This window comes from Mustela nigripes, chromosome 4, assembly GCF_022355385.1.
Source record: "Mustela nigripes isolate SB6536 chromosome 4, MUSNIG.SB6536, whole genome shotgun sequence".
NCBI lineage: Eukaryota > Metazoa > Chordata > Mammalia > Carnivora > Mustelidae > Mustela > Mustela nigripes.
This window is the reverse complement of record NC_081560.1, coordinates 53,755,488-53,776,873: the sequence shown is the minus strand read 5'-3', so window position 1 is coordinate 53,776,873 and position 21,386 is coordinate 53,755,488.

The following is a 21,386-nucleotide window of genomic DNA, read 5'->3' as shown; positions in this document are numbered from 1 at the left end:
GGACTCTAATTTGAATGAGGAATACGAGGCTGAGGGAGAAGTCAGGAATGACCGCTAGGATTCTAGGCTTGAGCCTCGTGCTGCGTAGAGGAGCCATCTCTGCACTGGGAAACACCAGATGGCAGATCGAGGGGCAAGGTGAGATTCGAAGTTGAAGTCTCTGTGAGACATCTAAATAGATACATCGGGCAGATGGTTGACGTGGAAAGGAGAGCTCACGAGAGGTGGTTAAGTAGAGAATATAAATTTATGAGTCACCAACACAGAGACAGTAGTTGAAATTATGCAAGTGAATAAAATTGCCTTAAAGTGAGTGAAAATAAGCATTAAAAGGCCTAGATCATAAGTAATTTCACTATGTAACAGTCAGGGGCACCTGGGTGGCTCAGTGAGTTAAGCCTCTGCCTTTGGCTCAGGTCCTGGGATCGAGCACCGTATCGGGCTCTCTGCTCAGCAGGGAACCTGCTTCCTCCCCTCTCTCTCTCTCTGCCTACTGGTGATCTCTCTCTCTCTGTCAAATAAATAAATAAAATCTTTAAAAAAGAAATATGTAAGTCAGACTCAAGTTGGGTAGAAGGGGGAAGAAATTGACCTAGTGGTGGTTAAATATTTAACGGTACTTGAGAACATGAAAGGGAAAGGAGGGAAAGGGTTATAGACTTTGATTAAGTGATCTTTACTCACTGTAAAAATCGTGACCGTTTTATTACATTTCTAACGTGTTCTAGTGAAAAGAACAAATCTCATTGCAATTTCTTGACATACTGCTCTAATTCCCCTTAGTGAAACACAATTTCCCAGCCCCAAATGGCCATGGACTCTTACTACACTGGATGTACCTCTCCTTCAGGCCTGAGTTAACTGCTTAGAAGCCCCTGAACCAAGTAGGGGCCCTTCCTCCTCCTCTCAGGGTCCTCTCCTTCTAGGGGAGGCCGAGAATGGGTGTGTTTCCTCAGAGTCACCATCCCAGGCAGAATTTAGGAACATACCTGTGTCAGCCCCCTGGATCCAGGCAGTCACTTTCATTTTAAGTGAACAAGGCACATGACTGGAGTTGAGGGACTAAAGCCACGATGTAGGGCTTCTTGTTTAGTGCAATGTGTTAGATAGCGGAAAAGTAACGTGCAAAGGCACTGGTGGGAAGTAAATGGTGTTCAAATCAAGCTATTAGGAAAAGATTCATAGCACACTCTGAGATACGGGCATGCACACAGCCTCCCTAGGTCATTGGCCTCCCCATGATAGCTAACACAAGGAAGGAAGGAGAGGTGGTGACTACCACCACAGCTCTGAACTCTCCATTGTGGTGATGGCATTTCTTGGATTCATTTGATCCTCCATTTATTTAATGAACAGTGATTGAGCGTCTAGGGCATGCCAGGCAATGTTCTGGTAACTGAGGGCAGAGCGGCAGGGAATTGGATACAGAGCTTATACTCCATTGGTGGGGAGACAATGAGTAAGAAACAAAGGACAGGGGTACGTAGGTGGCACAATCAGTTAAGTGTCCGACTTTTGGGTTCGGCTCAGGTGCTAATCTCAGGGTTGTGAGATCAAGTCCTGCATTAGCAGGGAATCTGCTTGGATGTCTCTAGCCCTCTGCCCCTCCCCCGCACGCACCTGCACACAAGCATTCTGTCTCTCTCAAATGAATCTTTTTTAAAAGAAAGAAACAAAGGGCACTTCATACAATCAAGTGATGAAATTGTGAATGACTAAGGGATACATCAGTTTGGTTTGAACAAGCATTGCAAATGTGTGAGTCATGTGATTAGGTAATCTATTTGATCAAAGCATTTACTGAGAGGAGATGGTGTTTTAGTGACAGAGTCCCATCACAGAACGTGTCTTAGACCATTCAGGCTGCTACAACTGAAATTTCCCTCTCACAGTTGTGGAGGCTGGAGGTCTGAGACCAGGGTGTCGGCACGGTGGAGCTCTGGTGACAGGCCTTTTCCTGGTTCAGAGACGGCTTTCTTCTTGTTCTGTTCTCACATGGCAGAAGGGCAAGAGAGCTCTCTGGGGTCATTTTTATACGGGGAATAATTCCACTGATGAGAGCTCCACCCTCATGACCTAATGACTTCCCAAAGGTCTTACTTCCAAATACATCACGTGCAGAGTTAGGATTTCAACCTATGCATTTCGAGTCAACAGCAGAGTACTTTGAGTTCTAGTCTGTCCACTTACTCAATGTCTGATCTTGGACAAACTGTTTCAAATCTTTGAGCTTGCTGAAGCTGTGTGGTTCTCTGGGCTTTAGCTTCTTCATGGAGAACATGGAGCTCGAGCACCCCCTGGACCTCACCAAGGGTCAAGCAATCTCCTTCCTTCTCCTTCCCCATAAGAAAGGCTGAGCAGATTCTGACATTCTGGTTTTAGAGCTGACTGATACTCTATGATCTTTCTCTCACAGCAAGCCTTCCTTATTTCTAAAATCACAATCCCAGACACAGAACAGGTTTACTTTTAGTGAGGGGGGAAAAATGCAACACTGTAAATATATTTTGAAATATGAGAACAAGGAAAGTTCAGGCTGAGCAAAAGGCTGATGGCAATTTCATGGAGTCCTCTAGATGGCAAGAGAAGTAGCATGGGTGGTTCCAATAGTTCACTCTCACGTAGATGCCACCAAACCCACCCTCATTAGAAAAGAAATTTCCATTGGTTTCCATTGCATTTCTGCTATTGGTAGCAGTTGTTCTGAGCATTTCATATCCTCTTGTTCAGTCCACCACTATTTACTAGTTAAGATATACACTCAAGTTGCCAAAATGCAGGGACATAAACAACATAGAAGTTGATCTCTCCCCTAGGAAACTATCTCAGAATTAGTATTCTAGGACCGGTCTGGCAGTTCCACAGTTTTGGACCTAGACTTTCTCTATTCTGTCTGTCTTCCTTGGATTTTTGGCCCCATCTTCCCAGTGCAAGATGACTCATTCACATCATGTGGGCATTCCAGTTAGTGGGAAAGGGACAAAGGAAAGGGGAGGGAACATGCCATCCCTTGTGGACTCAACCTGAGGATTACAGACGTCACTTCCATCCATATTCTGTTGGGTAGAACATAGTCACAAAATCGTAACGATTTCCAATTACTGTATTAATACATCAAAGAAGAGAAGAAAGAATATGGAGACCACTCAGACTCAGCCATAACTTATGATGGTGCAGCCCATTTAGGGTGTAACCTATGTCCCATGGACATGTCAAGGTATGACTATGAAGTAAAATAAACACATTTTAAAGAAATACAATAGATTTTTTTTTACATCCAAATATATTTACTTTTGGGGCACGTGGGTGTCTTGGTCAGTTGGGTGTCTGTCTTTGCCCCGGGTCATGATCTCAGGGTCCTGGGATGGGGCCCCAGGTTGGGCTCCCTGCTCAGTGGGGAGTTTGTTTCTCCCTCTCCCTCTCCCTCTGCCCACCGCCCCCTGCTTGTGTTCACTCTCTCTCTCAAATAAACAAAATCCTTTAAAAAAAATTATTTACTTTCAAACTAGTTAACTTTGGGCACATTTACTCTTTGAAAATTATTATTGTTCTGGATGTTTCTGGATCTTCTGTTTTGTAACTGCCTGTTAGAAACAGTTCACATCCCATGTAAGAATATCTCACTTACTGCTTCTTACTTACCACTCAGTTTTTCTCTGAAAACTATAAGTCCATCCAAAAAAGTCATAATACTTCTCTTATTCCTCAGACTTAGCTCCAAATTAGTTTTCACTGTTTTCTAAATCGTTTTCAAAATGTAGATGGGTCATAGATGAGGAGTTTCTTAAGGTATGTTAGGAGCTCTGAAAAGATGCTCAAAGAAAAGACATTTATGTGGCTCAAAAAGCTCCAGTATGCTTGTTCAAACAGTGAATGACGATTACCTTATGATCACAGTTCGTACAGGTTTTAGGATAGTGTTACCAGGCCATGTGTGAGAATGGGTATGTTCAACTTGACCTTACCTACAACGTGCATTGAGTGTCAAATACCAGGGGGAGTTTTGTCCCCAAGCTCATTATTGTGACTTCCTCCAAGACATCCTATAACCCACCAATATACATTGTGGCACTATTTTCTAAGCAGTTGGAACTCTTTTGTGTCTTTGAGTCTTTGCTGATTCAGAATCACCTCCTCTGTGAACTTATCACTAACCCCTCTATTAGAAATAGTTACTCACCTTCTATGCTCCTGTAGCACTCTATGGACTACAAATATTTAATATACCCTATGCTAATTATGTATTTACCCAGAATCCCAACATGTGCACATGTGCATGTATGCAAACCCCCACACACACCTCTGCTAGGGAGGGCCTTTGGGGACTTCATTATGATTGCCTTACTCACACTTGCATGCCCCCTAGTGCCTTCTATGCTGTGGCACTCAACAATGTGGAGGAACTTATTAAATGGGCAAATGAATGCCATCTATTTTGTGGAAAGTAATTCAGTTTGGGTCTCTGACCTTCAGCTTCTCATCTTGTATTTACAGTTTCTCTATAAAACCTGGAGAGTGGCTCAAGTGTTCTCTGCAATCTTATGATTTTAGGCAGTCCTGGGCCAAGATTGTGACCTTGGTGGGAGAGGGACTGGTAGGCTGTAAGTACAAAGTTCGCTCCAAGAAGGTGGAGTAAAGGCTGTTGCTTTCAGAGACCGCACCTTTAATGGGAGCCCCCCTTTTTACAGATCGGACTAGATCTGTCCCCTTTTGTAAATTCTGCTTCTAAACACAGGCACTTTGGTTTCACTAGTGAGGAGCAAAGGAAAGAAAAGAAAGGTTTAATCCTACTGGCCTGGAAGCAGAGTGAAGAAAGGATCACCTCCCTTTTCCCAAGAAACTGTAAATTTTGACCGCAATGCCTACTAAGATTATTGAGCATGAGAAAAGTCAGCACTGCCATGCCCTGGAAACTTAAACAAGAATAGAAAGGATAAAAGGAAAGCTTCAACTCCAAATGATTGGTTTATAATCTAACTCGGTAACAGAATATCATCACAAGCATATGTAAAGTAAGAAAACAAAGGAAAAGCTATGACCAAATAACACCATTTAATTCCCTCAACATGCCATTTCACAAAGGAATGTCCAGAATACTTTTGTTGTAAGAAAATTATTGACACACTCAAGTTGGAAGAGGAAAACCCAAAAATCCTACAGGACCTATTTTTCTAGAAAAACAGGGCTAACTGGACAAGGACTCGAGAGTCACCAAAGCAACTTTTATGTTCGTAGAAACAAAAGTGCTTCCCACTTCCCCAACAAGTGTCTTAAACAGCCATACTGACCATCCCTGGAATGTGATCTTTACCAAAGTTTTCTCAATGGAAGGGCATCTCCTGATGTAGTAAGCACTGTTTGTTCATTAAATCTTCTACCTGGAGAGAACAGGAAACAGACAAGGGGCAGGGGCAGGGGCAGGAGGGAGACAAGAAACCTTAGAGGGAGCAAAAGGGGGAATACTGTAAGGGCCTTTCTTGAGTTGCCATTTCTCTTTAGTGGTCGGTGAATATCAATGGAGCGTTAGGCGCAGGAGTGCAGGTTTGAAATCCCCATGCTGCAGCCCCTGCCTCTTTGGAACGTGGGGAGATCGAGAATCTCATTTGTTGTTTACTCACTGGAGAGTCACTCTGCTACTTACCACCCTCCCAAGTTGTTAAAAAGAGAGAGAGAAAAAAAACAACACTCAGCAGGTAACTCCGAGGTTTTACCTGTCTTTAATTTATGCAGCATTTTCAAATTGTGCCATCCCGGCAGGTGTGACCGCGCTTTGGCGAACCTCGTTGCTATTTTACCTGCTTGAGTCTGTCAAAAACCCATTTGTATGCGCCCGGCTAATGTGCTAGAAATAAAAGCCCCAACCTGTCAAGTAAACTCTGCACCTGTACGAAGCAGTTAAATTGTTCCATCTGCCACGATCCTGGGAGATCAAAGGCCCTCCCCGGGAGGGGTGCCCCCGAACGCAGGCAAAGGATGGAGCTCCTTGTCTTGGAGTTTAAAAAGAAGAGAACCCGACCAAGAGGAGAGCGCGGGGTGGGAGGGGACTGGGGAAAACCCGCGAGGAGAAAAGTGTCCCCGAGGGCCCGGTCGGGCCCTGCTACCTGATGGAGCTTTTGTCTGACCCAGGCGCGCCGGGAGCGCATTCTTTCACATTAAGAACCGCAGGGGAAGACATTCATTCACTTCTTTTTTTTGGTGACGTAGCTGGGGCATTCATGTGTTTTTAACCTTGAATAATTTTTGTCTCTAAGCTCCAAACAAGTTTTATCCTGTCCACAGGTCAGTTTTGTTACAGAGGCCAATTAGCAGCGCTACCTTCGCCTGCGGCAGAAAGCCAAGCAATGGCGGGCCGAGCCCTACGGAGAGGTGATGAATAACTCCGGAGAGCTGTAATTTGAAAGGGGGGCCTTTGAAGCATTTGCCTTACATGGGACGCTATTGTCACGGCAGGGTGTTTGATCTTAAAATAATTTACTTAATGATCTCACCATGGGAGCAATTGGCAGCGCGAGATTAGGCTGTAAGGCCTAATGGACATGGGAAAAGTTAAAAGTGCTCGGAGAAAGGTATGTACCGCGCTGAGATAGGGCCGCGTTGTGTGTTCATTACTTGCGGGCTGGGGGCGGGACCGGGGGGGGGGGGTGCAGCGCGGTGACCGCGATCGGCTTTGCACAGCTCGTCCGAGGAAATCCTCGGATGCGGGGCTCGCCTGCGGGAGAGCCAAATATCCCGCGCTCAGCGTTCTCCGTGGTGCCCGCGCTACGGCATTGTGGAGATGGATGATCTGATTTTGTTCTACAGCCGATGATTTCTATTTATTTTTCCTTATCTTCTCCCTCCCCCCCCCCCCCCCCCCTTTTTCCCCCCCCCACCCCCCCCCCCCCCCCCCCCCCCTCTTTTTGCCTCCGTGAAGCCACTGTACTGGAAGGCCACAGGAGCAGGGCGGCCTCCCCGGGGCAGGTTTGCGAGCTGGAATCAGAGCCAGATGAACATGTGAAAGTCCCCTCTCCGTGGGCAAGCAGGACTTCAAGGAGACATAAGGAGATGGTTACCTTAGGCCCAAACACGGCTTTGTCCGCTAGAAAAGAAAACTCCAAAATGTCAGCCCCAATGTGACCTGTTTGTAACTCGGGCATCCGTGTGGTTTCCGGACATATGTATCTCTTCCACTTACCTGTGTATCGGAAGAACCTTCTTTAGCGGTGGGTTCTACCTGTTTTACATCCGGATGCCTAGGCTTCAGGTTTAAATTTCTTCAGTCTTGCTCTTTCCCCCTGTTCAAACCTTGCTCACTGCCATAGCCCCTTATAAGAAGCATCTCCCTTAACCCTGGGATGAAATTGGAATAGTCGCCTTAAGTGATGACCCTACAGGATAAGCACCGTCTAAGAATTGCTACTGCTGTTGACCTATTTGATGCAAAACCTAAGGGAGTGTGGATGCAATAGAATATGAATAATTCACAAATGAACTAATTTCCTCTCTGATGCGGATTCCAGCTGAGCAAATCACAGCAGCCTGTCCCTGCAACCCAATGTCTTGGGTTGGAAAAAAAAAAAAAAAAAAATTCCTGGGGAATGTATCTATGTCATCCAGAAGATTTGAATTTGTTATTTGTGTAAAATAGAAGAGCTCAACTTTGAGTTCATTAGATATGGGTCTGATTCTCCAAGATCCACCACTTTCGCCTGTGACCAGTAGGACAGGACGATGAAATATTTTTAGTTCACGCAAATTAAGTAATGATGAGTGGGAGTACTAACTTTATGCCAGCAAACACCAGTTGGCCTGTGCCAGTTTGAGAGCATGAATGTTCCCCATTAGTGTGAAGTGTTTTTTTTTTGAAATTTAGTTTTGGAGCCCATTTCTGGTTCATCTTTTGAGGTACGCCTGAGAATCTCCACCTCCTGAAGCAGACTAACCCCCCCTTTGAACTTGTCTTTTATCTCTTCCCTGTACTTGGAAATTAGCAACTTATTAACAGGCTTCAATAATTTATTCTCCGATGCATGGAATTAACTGTCTGAGACTGAAGTAAAGATTACATATGCTTTGTTCGTATGTTGTTCTTGGTAAATGACTTGATACGTGAGCATGGAACCCATGCCACAGGGTAGGGCAAAGAATGGCCTCAGACCAGGGTGTGCCTCTGTGTGTCTTAACCTTCTCCAGTGAGCTAAGAAGAGGTACCGGGACCACATGGGTAACATAGGGATGAAGGTGACATAATGTAGCTGAAACACATAACTCCAATGAGAAGAGTCCCCACAAAAATCTCTTTCCTGCCCTGGGCTGTGGCTACTTTGAATCTCCATTGTTGGAGTTAATTTTGGGTCATCCTGCCCCTTCCTAATTAGCATTCTCCCCCATTTACACTTCTGATCCAGTGGGGTATTACTGTGCGATGAAGCAAGGCTGTTTGCAATGCATAAATTTGGATGCTGAGATTATTTAGAAGTATCTAAACATTCCAGGAGAAATCTGATTTATTATTTCCAAGCCATCTCCAAAGGTGTGAGGACTAACCTGCTGAGATATATTTTCCATTTTCTCTTCTCTTTCCATTTTCTCCAATGTTATCTTTAAAAAAAATTTTTTTTTCAATCTTAATGTAGTTCCAATGCTGTGTTGTCATAAGTTGGTGTTTATAACCGAGAAACTGAGAATTGTTATTCTCACCAAAAGACAGCTGAACACTGATTAGGAAAGAGTAAGAAAACATAAGTAGGTGGGGCGCCTGGGTGGCTCAGGTCATGATCCCAGGGTGCTGGGATCGAGTGCTCAGCAGGGAGCCTGCCTCCCCTCTCTCTCTCCCAGCCTCTCTTCCTCCTTGTGATCTCTGTCAAATGTTCCCCATGTCTTTTTTTTTTTTTTTTTTAAGATTTTATTTACTTGTTTGAGAGAGAGAGACAGTGAGAGAGGAGAAGTTCAGAGAGAGAAGCAGACTTCCCATGGAGCTGGGAGCCTGATGTGGGACTCGATCCTGGTACTCTGGGATCATGACCTGAGCCAAAGGCAGTTGCTTAACCAACTGAGCCACCCAGGCACCCCTAAATTAAAAAAAATTAAAAAAAAAAAAAAGATAAGTAGGACAGAAAGGAAGTTATGAGCGTTTTAACAGAAAAGTTTGAATTTTGAGTAACAGTGTGAACCACAGCTGGTGAAGCCCCTCTTTGTCGCTCTGCTCTTCCCTCTTGCTTGCTTACCTTTCCTTCAGTCTCTCCCTATCTCTGTCTCCCTTTATCTGTGTCTCTCCATTTCTCCCTCTCCTCTTCCCTCTGCCCTCCATGTTTTCGTTATGTCTCATTCCTTCCCTTCCCTTCTTCCTTAATACGCTCCCCCCCTCTCCCTCATCCCTCATCCTTCTCTCTTGTTTCGTGTGTATTCATCTCAGTCTCACCCACTGGCCTTGTGTCTCCAATGTCTGTTGGCACTTTTTTTTTTAATCTTGCTCTCTGTGTCTGAAAATGCAGGATATAAATGAGAAGATCAGAGCTGAGCATGTGAATATTGGGAATTCTTTTCTTGATGGTCCTCGGTCATGATTTGCTTTTCCAAGTAAAAGCTGCGAATTGGCAAACTCACTCCGAATCTCCCAGACTGTCAGGGCCCTGGATGTCAAGAAGCACTTGACCACCACAGAAAGCAAATGCTGAGCCATCTCCCGAGCTCACACACCGCAAGGAGGCACCTGCTCCGTCTGTTTCAGCATTCCCTGAGAAAAGACCAGTCAGAAGAGAGGGGTGGAAAAGAACAAGGTCAAGGTCAAGCCACTCACCCACCTCTTCCCGCCCAGCCCTCCTCCCCCGTCTCACTGATTACTGTACTGTGTGTCAGAGGTACTCCCACTGGCCTAGAACCATCATCTCATCCAGAAGACACATAAATTCCACCCAGGTAGTTCTAAAATCACCCAGCTGATCATTCAATTTATATACAGTATCAAGTGTTCATTTCACAGCTGCTATTTCAGTCCCTCTGACCTGCAGGTCCTTGACATGTGCTTTGCCAGGGCCCTCCAGTGATGTAAAAGTAAGTTTTCAGCACTCGCAGAAAAAGCAATTGAAGTTCATTTCTCACAGATTACCAGGCCCCATCAGGAATGAAGATGCTGTAAAGTGCACATGGGGCAATGTCCCAACATCCACTGCGGTCCGTGACAAAGCCTGCTGTGCCAACCAGTGGAGCAGACCAGTCACGTCTGGCGTGGTCCTGCTTCTCATAGGCTCTGCTGCACTGTACTGTCATCTCGGTGAGATGAAGATACCTGGCTGTGTCTCACTAAGATTTGATTGCATTGCTCTCATTTTCTTCATCTCTCACCTCAGATGGCATGTTTTGTCTTTGGCTCAGTCCAGGATGAGCAGTGTGGGCTTCAGAGGGAAATGGTGGGTGGCCTAACAGCAGGCTGCCCACCCAGTTTCCAGAATGGGTTGGGCGACACCTGTCCTGGCTGGTGCTGACAGCATCTTTCTCTTCTTCTAAAAGAAGCTACAGGAGAGGAGACCAACTGGTTAAAATGGAAGTAATTGTGTTTCTCAGGGCTCTGCTTTATGATCACTTCAGTCCATGGCCCCTTCTGCTGTTCTCATTCTGCCCCCCCCCCCCATCCGGTTTCCTAATCCTCCCCCCCCCCCCCCCCATTCTCTGCTCTGTTCCTCTTACAGAATTTCCCCCCTGTTCTCTCTGATTCAAGTTCACACAAAGTGAGTTTCTCCTTGAGAACTTGAAAGAAAGACACCTATGCTGGCCAGTGACCCAAGCTCAATTTTAAGTCACTAAGCACAATATTATGAAGGCACTATGACCTGTACTTGAAGAAATCCTTTCCTCCCAAAGAGAGGAGTTTCTGGGACATCCATTTCATCTAGAAGTCCAGGACAAGAGTGTTCAGATTTCCACAGACTCAAATTTGGAGAATTTGACTACCAATTAGAAGGAATGATAATGAGGTTTGTTATAATGAGCACGTATTGTTTTGCATGTATTTTTTAAGTGTTCAAAATACAAAGCCCCAGTTCTTCAAGATTACTGAAAATTGGACATATTTTTAAAACATTTTCTTAAGCAAACTGATTGCCAACACAACTTCAGAAATTACCCTGACTCTCTCAACCATATTCCCATTGAATAATCTTAAACCTTCCTCAAGCTGTCATTTCTCTCACACTTCCTGAGGACAAGCACCAATAACAACTTAGACTTAAAGTGGGGAGAGAAACAAAGATCTTATCTGCGCCTAGTAGATTTTTTTTTTTTTTTTTTTTTTTGGTAGATATCTTTCTAAGATGCAGTGTAGAAAGCAGACTACTCACAAGACTTGAAAAGGCACTTTGACGGCTCACAGCAACTTGCACAGCCAAAGAAACCAAGGCCTTGGAAGGTAAAGTAAGGTCAGTGCAAGCTGAGATTTAAAAGCTCCTTCTTGGGGCGCCTGGGTGGTTTAGTCGGTTAAGTGTCTGCCTTACTTCCGGTCAGGTCATGATCTCAGGGTCCTGGGATGGAATCCCGCATCAGCTCCCTGCTCAGTAGGGAGCCTACTTCCCACCGCCACCTACACCCCACCTGCTGGCCTGCTGCTCTGCCTACTAGGGACCACTGTGTGTCAAATAAATAAATAAATAAAATCATTTTTGTTTTTTTTTAATTTAGGGGTACCTGTGGCTCAATGGCTTAATCCTCTGCCTTCAGCTCAGGTCATGATCTCAGGGTCCTGGGATCAAGCCCCGCACTGGGGTGCTCTGCTCAGCGGGGAGCCTGCTTCCCCCTCTCTCTCTGCCTGCCTCTCTGCCTACTTGTGATCTTTCTCTCTGTCAAACAAATAAATAAAATCTTTTTTAAAAAATTAAAAAGGCCTCTTCTTCATGGTCATGAGTTGGTGCAATGCCTTCCTCTTCCCCCAGTGCAAACCTTTCTCGAGGAGGAGATGCTAATGTCTGCATGCCTGCTTTGGATTCGGTACTGCCTCTCCAGGGCTCCCACCTCTCTTATGACCCAGGCACTGGTCCTCCTGGCCACTTGCTTGTCCTTCCCGCTGGCAGCTCTCAGCGGAGTCCTCTCTAATTTTGTCCTTGGCTTCAGAGAGTGACCTCTGTCAAGATGAGGCTCCTTCCCTGTGGGCTTTGGAAAGTGTGGACTTTGGAAAGTCTGGCTGATTTGTGGAGTGTAAGAACCCCACTGCCTTCGTCTCCTGGCAGCTCTTTTTATAATACGAGGGATGTGGTTCTGTTTCCTTTTTTCCCTCTTCCTCCTCCCCAGGGCAGGGAGGAGGGGTGAGGGTGGGAGCAGGTGTCTGGGGAGCTAAAGTCTAGGTGAGGGAGGGAGAGTGACAACAGTGAAGGGGAGGAGTCAAGTTGGAATTTTTGCGGCACAGGGGACTTCCATGGGAGGAGAGGGGGGGTTGTTGATGTTGGGGCTTGGGTGGACTGTGGCCCAGAGGGTCAGGGGGTTGGGATTAGGTTCAGCTCATAATATCACAGCTGCCCTTGTCTCCCCAGATTACTTATCTTCTGCACCCCTCCCCCGAGGCCCCTTGCCTCAGTGTGGGGCTACTGAAAGCCATCCCAGTTCCAGAGCAAATGCGTCTGACCGAGGTCTGTCTTGCCCCTGCTCTGCAGTTCAACTCCTCCCTGTGCATGGTCCTGTCTTTTTGCCTCCCCCATGGTATTGACCTGAGACTCTCCAATAAACTTCCTCCTCATAACCTTCCATTCAAAATCTGTTTCCCAGAACCCAACCTCACACACTTACATTTGTAAAATATGACATCACTTTAAAACGCTGCTACCTGGCATCGTCATGGTGTTCATCGCAAACAGAGGCTCAGAAAAGTGAAGTGACTTTCTCAGGGTCACACCCTGAAGTCCTGGACCTGGGACAGAATTGAAGTTCTCCGACTCCTGGCCCAAGGCTGTTCTGAGAACTTAAGTGAGTTATAAAGGTGTGACTATGTAGCTATTCCTAAAAATGTTTCTCCTCTTCATGGCTTCACTTTCCACCGCTCATGTCTATTTCCTTAACTGTTGACCTTTCTCCTCCCCAAACCTGCTCTTCCCAGTTCCACCATCTGCCTTTGCAATGTTTTCTTTACAGCAGCCTGTGGGAGGTAGCAGGAATAACAGGCACGTGGGGGTGTCAATACCTTGGCACCAAGACTTCTTTGCTCTCAGCCCAACAGAAAGAGGTGACAGAGAGGTATGTCTGGCGGTCCCGTGATGCATCCCTGACCCTCTGTTCTAGACACTTAGTTTTTCTCCTGATTCCCACAGCTGGTTTTCATGTAGAATTTCAACAGGGCTGATGTCTCTGTCATCTTATTTGCCGACAGCAAGAATTTCTCAAGCTAATCACTCTGTAAATATGGGTGCAACTGGGACACTCCGTAATTCTGTGTCCTTGTTACCCTGTTCTGGGGACTGTTCTCTAGGCTTATAATACCCTCTAGAATCCCTGGGGACTCTGTCATTTGAGTCGTTTCATTCAGCCCAGCACTGGCTAGAGAAGAAAATGTTCTTCTTTACACTCCTCAGTGAAAAGCCTCTGGGGGTCTATTCATTGCCTTGATGTTCTGGAGCTTCCGGGGCCTCAAGGGATTTTCACCTCCCTTTGCAAATCCTCTGCACTGATTGATTGGCAAGCAGAACGCACACCAATTAGCTGCTTTGCATAGCCTCAGGACAGGTGTTTAGCGAACCAAAGGTTCACAGGTACTGTGTGCTGTGGTTTGGACCCTTGGTTTTTCTTTTTTTCTGATTTTTTTCAGACTGCATCTTAAAACACAAGAGTTGAATCCATTCAGATCTGTCATCTCGTGGTTGATGATTTCAACCAATGTCTGACATCCTGCGAAAGACGTGTCCCCAGAATATGCACTCAGTTTGATAAAGGGTGGGAAGAGCATATAAACTTACTGGCGGGCATTTATATGGATCCTTACTGTTGTCCGCCTTCATCACTAAGTAAGACCCACCAGGGTCTTAAGGTAATATTACAGTCTTGAAAAAAGTCCTGCTCTGACCCAGTATCCCGATTTTAATCAAATTGTGTGTATTCTGAGCTCAACTCTAGATCTGCAGTTAAAAATAAGAAAGAAACGTTTTCAACTTATTGCTTGTTTCATGAATTAGTTGTTCATGGCGGGGGTGGGGTGGTCCCCAAACCTGTATGTCATGGAAGTTGTTTTAGAAGTATCTTTTCTGTTCCATGCCAACCCCCACGAATCTGGCTAGCATCCTCATCAGGAGAGTCAGGGGTTAAAAGTGTGCACTCGGGAGCCAGCTCTCCTGGATTCAGATCTCCCTCTGCGTGAGAGTTACTGGCCTGTGTGACTGTTGGGCAAGTTACTCAACCTCTCTGTTCCTTGGTTTCCCAATCGGCGAAATGGGGGTCCCAAGAATAGGGCTATTGTCAAGATTAAATAGATTAGTTTATTTTGTAGTCCTTGCAACAGAGGTTGGCATATAAATCATACACATTCTGGATTATTTTCCTATTGTTCTATAATATGTCTTTCCCTTGTCAGTTACATCTGGAGATTTTAAAACAACCGTTCTTTGTGGCGCCTGACTACATTTGTGGCAGAGAGAGAAAAGAGAGAGGCCCTTGTTAACATTTAAATATATTCCATTTCGCAGGCAAATCTTTTTGTATATGAAGGCAGGAAATCGGAAGGTAAGTGCCCACTGTTTTTAAACTTGGAATGAGGTATTTTTAAACAGTTTTCAATTTACTTAAGAGTTTTAACACAGCTAATATTAGTTGGAACTGAATGTCTGAGAATGAGGTTAGTGTTCTGCATAAACCCTGCTTTTAAAAAGCTCACAGGAAGGGTCAAAGACCAGGAAATGCTCTCACTATAATTCTCATTTTCAGCTGAATTGGACATGGCAACAAGAACGCAGGCCTGAATCACATTATGTTCCAGGAACCTTTAACTTTGCATCATAATGACCCGGGGCCTAACAGAAGCAAATTGCAAGTGGTTTCAAAAGGATAAACTCTAATTTATATTAAACTAGTATTATAACTTAAGCAGCTCGTTTTGAAAGCAGAATGAAAAAGCTCATCATTCTTGTGATGGTTCCTAAATGCATCCCTTTACATTTCACCTGTAAAACGCTCTGTGTTTGCTGACAGGTTAAATGTATACTATACACAGAGAGCCAACATTTCTCTTTGTAACACTGCAGCAATCTTACTAGTTTTAGCAGCATTCTTATTATTTTAAGCTGTCTCCATTGTCTTCTAAACACCATAATTAGAAGCTGAAAAGCTTACAGCAACCAAACCCAATAAGGTCTCATTATGAACAAAATATTTGACTGTGGCGCAACAAATGACCCTGTGTCGTCTAACATGATGAAGCCTTCAGCCTTCCTGCCCCATTAGGGCTTGAGGTATGTTCAAAGTTTTCCCTCTCAGGGTTATTGAGCCACTCGATTCCAAGTTTTAGTTTCTTGGTCATAGTTCTTTGCGTACTGGTCTCTTTGTTTCACTTTGTGCCACTGCCGTTTTCCAATAGACCTGGAAGAGCAAAAGTGTCTGCTGGAAGCAGTTCAGAGTTTCTCTTATCAGGGATGTGGTGTTTTGTAAATGAGTTGAATGAGGGAGCCTGTGAGCCTACAGCTGAAATAATTGAACTGCTTAACTGGAGAAAGAAAAGAGGGAGGTGATTTTTAGGGCCCAAGAAAATACTTCCGGCACCAGATCAGTGACTTTTTAATGTGCTGCTCAGCATCTTTTTTTTTTTTTTTCCATTTGATACAAGTCCTCTTGAACTGTGTCCAAAAGTGAACTCCTGTAGGAGATTTAATAAATTAAGCATTACCAGTCATTTACACCTGTGTATAAATAAGTGTGTGTGTGTGTGTGTGTGTGTGTGCGCGTGCACGTGTTTCTCTCGAAAAAGGAGGCAAAAGCAGATTGATGAAGATTGCAAAAGAAAGTTTTAAAAAAAGTTAAGATGATTATAAAATACATCTATTCTTAGGCTTTATTTACCTGGAATTGTTGTTCATTTGAATCTCTTGCTTCAGTGCATTACCACATCCTTTTGTGTAGACTGTAAGCTGGAAAATATCAGGTGGGGGAGAAATGAAATGTGGTCTAGTGTCTTGTAGCTGTTTCATGGAACAGGTTCCCATGGCCAAGTAGATTCAGCTCTGGTATAAAGCATTCTCATTTAAACCAAGTGTGTGAAATATAAAAATAAATCTTGGAATTTTTTTTTAAATTTATATTCTGCTGGTGAAACACTGAACTCTGAAAAATGGGCATGTCAGGACTGCTTTTAATAAATCTACTTGCCTGTCCTGTGTTTTCAAGGTTTCCTGTTCGTTAATTATCAAGCTGTATTTCTCTTATTTCTCTAATCTTTAGAACACAATGAAGCATATCAATCAGCACAAACCTCCGTGAAGCTGCTTATCTCTGAAATCCCATCTTTATTGTGCGACACTAGGTCTCACAAGCCAGTGCGGTCCCAGTTAGCAACATTCTTTCCCTGCCCTTCGTCCTTTGAGGTTGAGTCTACGTTCCAGTTCACTTTTCCTTTTTTCTTTCTCTTGCTTGCCACCCTCTCCCCGAGAACTCACTCTTTCTCTCCCCCTGTCTGCCCCTCCCCATCTCTCCATCTCTCCATCCCTCTGTCCCCACACAAGGGGTGAGTCTGCTTAGGAAACCTGAAGATTGATACCTATCCAGTCAAGGAGAAAGTGACTTTTAGAGCTCTTCTCTCTTCCCTGAGGCAGCAGGGTTCAAAAGTCAGTTTGAGAAGCGTCCCTATGTCCGGATCACATTAGGGAGGTGGGAAAAATGACCCACAGACTTGAACATCTCTGGAGACCTGGCCAGGAATTTGCCTTTACAGCAGGATCCCTAAGTGATTTGTAAGCTATTTAACCAGAGAGCCATTGCTTTGGGGGATCCCATTCTCTAAAGAAAGGAGCACTTAGCCTAAAATAATGTAATTATCTCACCCTAAATTCCCTCCCCAAGATACGCATTATCACCCAGGTTCCTGAGTCTGGCCCAGAGAGAAGGGAGAGAAAGGTGAAGATTTTGTTCCTACTTGAGGCTGTTTTGTCCATGTCCACATTCATTGCTCATGGTTCCTGAGGGCAAAGGTCAACCTGTGTGCTCTGGGGTGGAAGGGTGGTCACAGCCAGCAAACCCAGCAGCCCCAGTGAGCACTGCCCTTCAGGGACTCCTTGGGATGGGCCACGGGCTGTTCTGCCCTGCTTGGCCACAGGGCTCCCTTTCTGCGACATGCAGGAGTCCCCACAAACAGCTCCCAAATAGGAAGTGTTTCTGAGCTAATTAAAAAAAAAAAAAATCAAAACTGCTATGTCACCCTAGCTTTATTTTCAAAAATAAGTATGCAAAAACTAAAACTGCATATCATGTCCCTTGAGTCGCTGTCATCTTCCCTGCTCGATTTTCCTTCATTCTGCTCATCATTTTCTTTTCTTTCTTTTTTTTTCCCCGCTCATCATTTTCTAACACTGTTTGTAACTGACTGGCTTAGTTTGTCGTGTCTTCGTCCCCACCGGCATAGACAGTTCATACGGATAGGGATTTCTGTTACATTGCTCTCTGCCATTCATAGAATAATGCAACGGGTTTTCAGATACAGCACAGTCTGGCCTGACAACGGGTTTTCAGATACAGCACAGTCTGGCACAGGTATAGATGGAAACACAATTGTGACTTGCCGTAGTTTATACATATCGTGCTGTTTGTGCAAATATGTGAAGTCTGACCTCTTCCAATCAATCAACCGATCAGTAACAGGATGTGACTGCCTGCTAAACTCTAAGACTTTTCCCTGTCATCTCTATTTGTCCATGTATCAGTTCTACCCTGACACCTGTTTCACATGATCCTTAGCCCTTTAGCAGCAAAAGCTGTGTCTACAGAGACCTTTTTTTAAAAAAAATTGTATTTGCCTCTAAGTGGATGAAGCCCTATAATCTGAAAATCCAGGACTGAAGTTTCATTTCATGACCCAGCAGAGAGATTCCTTCTTTTTGGCAATTACTTTAAAAAATCCAGCCAAGGGTGCCTGGGTGGCTCAGTGGGTTAAGCTGCTGCCTTCGGCTCGGGTCATGATCTCAGGGTCCTGGGACCGAGTCCGGCATTGGGCTCTCTGCTCAGCAGAAAGCCTGCTTCCCTCTCTCTCTCTCTCTCTGCCTGCTTCTCTGTCTACTTGTGATCTCTCTCTGTCAAACAAATAAATAAAATCTTTAAGAAAAAAAAAAAATCCAGCCAAATCCTGAGAATACATACCCGGCGAGGTAAAAATTGCTCCAGTGTGGGTTTGCCTGATTTGATTTGCCTGTTTGGCAAGAGCTCTTGAAGGGGGTGCCTGGGTGGCTCAGTGGGTTAAGCCGCTGCCTTCGGCTCAGGTCATGATCTCGGGGTCCTGGGATCGAGTCCCGCATCGGGCTCTCTGCTCGGCAGGGAGCCTGCTTCCCTCTCTCTCTCTCTGCCTGCCTCTCCATCTACTTGTGATTTCTATCTGTCAAATAAATAAATAAATAAAATCTTTAAAAAAAAAAAAAAAGAACTCTTGAAGGACTGATGACCTCTTTCTTTCTGGAGAGAAGGGCAACAGGGGAGATGGTTTTTTAAGAAAAATTAAAATCAAAGTATATGAAGGAATTCGAAGATGCGGCAAAGTGGAGATAATAGGATGGAGATAATAGGAGGAAGAGGAGAAAGAAGGAAGAGAAGAGGGGTAAGAAGAAGAAGAATCTCACCTTCCCGCATTACGTACACGGTCCTTAGAAGCCTATCTTTTGATTCTCACAGCTCACCAATAATACCACACCTGCATGATCCAACCTTACTTTGAATTTAGTTTCTAGAATTATCTTTGCCCCTGCTGAGCCTTCCTTTGGAAAATGTTTCCTCTCCAGCCTCTTCCCCACAACCACTCCACTCCACTGTGTTTTGAATGAATGAATGATCGAATGAGGGCCAGCAAAGAGCTGTGCCAAAGAAAATCAGTTCTACCCCTGAAACCAGATTGCATAAAAAAATAGCTTTGATAAGAGACGGATGGCCTACAAAGAGAGAAACACTAACCGTATTTACCTGTGAATAATATGCATCCCAGATGTCTCTCATCGCTGTGGTACTAAACACTGTGCAAGAATGAGAGGTAACCAAGAAAACAATGAGAGTAACACAGGAGCTGGAAACACCTGCTTAGACTCAAACAAAAATGCCCTCGCAAACTTTTGTACCACCTCTGCAGTGCTAAATGAAGTTGTTGGTCAGTGAGCCTGAATGAAAGGACTGGTTTTTATTCACAGAATCACAAGAAACAGTAGACAATTCAAAGGGCTTTGTAGTGATTTTAAAATACCTTTTCAAATTATTGAACAGAGGCTCGTCCCTTTCCCTCTTTCGTCCTAAGGCTTTGAGCCACTTTGAGCCAAGAGACCTATCAAGATTTTTTTTTTCCGGTCCTGACATCATGTGATTTTGAAATCTACTCTAATTCAAAGGCCCAAAGTGCATTTTCAAGATTTTAATACAGGGTTCAGCTGCCAAAGCTACCCTGCCTCCAGCTGTTGCTATTTCGAGAAGGTGAGGGTGGGTATCTTTGGCTTCTGTTCCCCCACCCCCCTGCAGCTGCTGCTGTTGGAGTGACAGAGCTGATCCCACAGGCCTGTTTTCAGTGCTCATCTTACCTGGCCCATCAGTAGCTCTTGACAGATGTCTACTCCCTTCTCCTTAAAACATTTCTTAGTTTCCTTCCTGGTCTCCTCTTTTTTGTTTCCTCATCAGCTTCTAAGGCTACCGCTTAGGTTTTAAATATCTTCACTTTATCTCTCCTCACTCCCCAAGAGCTACTGTTCACTCTCAAGGCTCTTTTACAGCCTGATGACTCCCCCATTATGACTCTCTTCCCTGTGATATGCCTGAGCCAGCTCGCCTGAGCTCACAAGAGCACCTTTCTTCCCAAATCTGTATTTAATGATAGTACCGTTAGGTTGGTAACATGACATACTGAGCCCCCTCCCCCCCTCCCCGGCCCACCATCCCCCTGGAGCACTAGTTGTTAAGCATTTCCTAGCTCACCATTTTTCCCAACCTTTCCCACTGAACGTCTATGCGTCCAATTGCCAACTTGGTATCTCCCTTTGGAGATCAAACATGTCTAAAATGGAACTCCTCCCCCTGAACCTAGCTTTTCTCCCCCAGCTCTCCCCTCCCCGGAAATAGCAACTCCAGCTTTCTAGCTACTCAGGGAAAAAAATGTATGTTCTTTGACTCCTCTCTTTCTCTCCTATCACATATTCAAACCATTAGTAAATTCTACTGGTTTTACCTTCTTATATATCCAGGATACGCACAATACTTACTCAAGGTACTTCCATAGGATGCATAGATAGATCCAGGAGGGAGGAAGAGAAGAGTTGCATTCCCTGATAGAGCTTGGTGATCTAGTCAGAGTGCTTATTACCACTGACCTCCCCTCCTTCGCCCGTCTTCTAGTATTTGTGGTAAGTAAGAGACTCCGTGCACATGCACTCTTATGTGCTTGTTGTAGAAAGAAATCAACAGGATGGAGAATCTTTATCAATGTCTTTCCCTCCCACATACTTTCAACCACATGGAAGGTGTATATGGATTCTGTCTTTCTACCATTGTTCTAGTTGATGCAACACAAAGCAACAAGTCAATGGGGGGACTTCCTATGGAGCTAATGAAACTTAACCTTCAGGGTCCCTGCCTTGATCTGGTTTGTGTGAGCACTGAGAATGGCTGCGAGTCCTAAAGTATCCCAGATAGGAAGAAAAAGCCAGATTAGTGGTTCCTAGGTAAGTTAAGGTGCCACTTATTGGAATTCCATTTGCTGATTAGATCACCTGTGAAAGAAAGTTGTTACATATTCTATCTAAATGCTTTAAAAGTATTTACAAGAGTTGTTTGAAGGCACTCAAGCCATCTGCCTGATAACTGATCAAATAAGTTTGGTCCTAATTTTATCTGGAACTTCCAGAGTCTACACCATATTGTTACATGTCCGACATATATAATTAGAACTTTGATAATGCTCCATCAGGGTAAACTCAAAGCAATAATAAAGCTGTTATTGTCCCAGATTATTCTAATGACATAAAATAGAACTTCAGAAACATCAACCGTTAATATCTACACAATGATAATATTTCCTAAATAAATTTCCCCCATTTCACCCCCTACACCAACATTTTGGAAAGCTGTACTGCCTCTATCTGCTGAGGAAAGGGTAGAGCACGGTCTTTCATACTGAGGTCAGAAAAACCACACAGATAGTCTAAGAAAATAATGTAAAAAAAAAAATCCATTTTTTACCATTCTAGTTGGCTAGCCTTTGAATGGTTGAAGTGCAG